A 1,955-nucleotide genomic window follows, 5' to 3' on the forward strand; every position below is an offset into this window, starting at 1 on the left:
AAGGAAGGAAGGAAGGAAGGAAGGAAGGAAGGAAGGAAGGAAGGAAGGAAGGAAGGAAGGAAGGAAGGAAGGAAGGAAGGAAGGAAGGAAGGAAGGAAGGAATCCTTCACACTTCCACAATACTCTAATTTTCCAGTTTGAATGCATCTAAAATCTCTCATAAACTTTTTAATATTGGTAAATCTAGACACCAGGAAACTCCTAAGCACCAGTGAGGCCTAACACACTTTTAAGCTCTGAGAAAGTATCTGCAGGTGTAACGATACCAAGTCTTATCAGTATAGCCCTTGGTTAAGCATAATTATTTTTTTTTATATAGTTTCTAATTTGGATGTCTATCCAATTTCAATGCACCTGCTCCCAGTCACACGGGGTAGTGTCTGGTAATGATACTGATGGGAAGGACACAAGGTGAAGGTATATGGGGTTTACTTGTGGGATGAAGTATCATATTTGCAGACACAATGAAGAGAAAAAAAACCAAGTCTAAATAGAGGATTCTCACATAGTCATCTTCACTGATCACAAGTGGCCTTGGGATTCCTTTGTTATAATCTGGAGAATAAAATAAATTATTTGCTTGATGACTGGGGTTCCTGACACGAGGTCTGGTACAATCCCACACGACTTTATTGAATCTTAAGTCCACTGGGGCTCCAAATATTCTTAGAAGATGTGAGTTTGAATCTTCCCAGGCAGAGGAAAGTGCTGAATGCGTATTTCCTGCTCCCTGGGTAAGTGCTCTCCCACACATATTTTATATAAAAGCAGGTCACGATGCACTTCTCATACATTCTCATTTACAAGGAAGCAGCAGCAGTCACCACCCCTCTTTCTCCCAGAATTTCTCATGGGGACCAGAACTGTCCATGTATTAACTTCCTCTGCAAATGCCTACAGGACTTAGCTCATCAAAGGGTTTTAGTTAGAGCAAGGCTTAGTTTCTGTGCCTTAGGCAGACCTGGGCCAAGTGCCCAACTGCTCAAGATGCAAGACACAACCCAAAGGGCAAGGATGGAGGTGACAAGCAAGAAGGCTTTAGGTTTGTGTGTTACATGTTACTTGAAGTTGGGCTTCATCTTACTATCGGCTTTCTAATGGTTGGGTGCCTCAATTACACTCACCCAGGCTTCTCCTGGAGTCATCAGGGAGAGACAGGCACTTCCCAGAGTGGATTTGATTATCAAAGGAGACTTACCTTTGCTTGTTGCGGGCATCTCAGAGGTTAGTTCCACTTTCCTCTGGAAGCAGCACGTGCTTAAACCTCCCTGTCCTTCCCCACACACACTTGCAACTCACATTGGCTGCCCCAGCCACCACGGGACTTGCAGGCTGCTTTCTAAGCCAGGGCAGTGAAATCCTGTTAAAGCAAAGCCAGATTTCCCGTCCCAATGTCCCATCACATTGAGGCTTAGTTTTGCCAAATCAAATAATTGATTTTCTGTAATGGTAGGAAAAAAGAGTACAGGAGTATGAAGGAAGAAAGTCTCTTACCTGCTAGTGTCTTAGGAGGCATTTATGAGAGGAGGCATCTCATTTATTCTAGGAGATGCATATTAAAGCATTATAATAAACCTGTGAATTGACAGTTGCTCATGTGTAACCAAGAGCAACCTCACAGTGACAGTGCAGTCAGTAAAACCTGTGGGACCAGGGGTCTAAAGAATGGAGAGTGCCAGAGCTGTGGGAGAACCCCTATCAGCTGGTAGCAAAATGCACGTGCAGAGAGCAGCAATGCACATTTGACCAGGGAATATTTCCCATCACGGCCTAGGAGGGCTACAGTGCCCTTCCTCACCCCACTCACAAATTAGTCCTGCCCTTATGCTATGGATCTCACACCCTGAGGATGCCACCCCCACAGCTCACCCATCACCCATTTGCACTCACTCTTCACACCAGTGACAGGCACTTCTCATCTGCAGGTCACAGCAGCCAAGGTTGCTTTAGCTGTA

Source organism: Chaetura pelagica, unplaced genomic scaffold (genome assembly GCF_000747805.2).
Source record: "Chaetura pelagica isolate M959 unplaced genomic scaffold, ChaPel_1.0 scaffold10, whole genome shotgun sequence".
NCBI lineage: Eukaryota > Metazoa > Chordata > Aves > Apodiformes > Apodidae > Chaetura > Chaetura pelagica.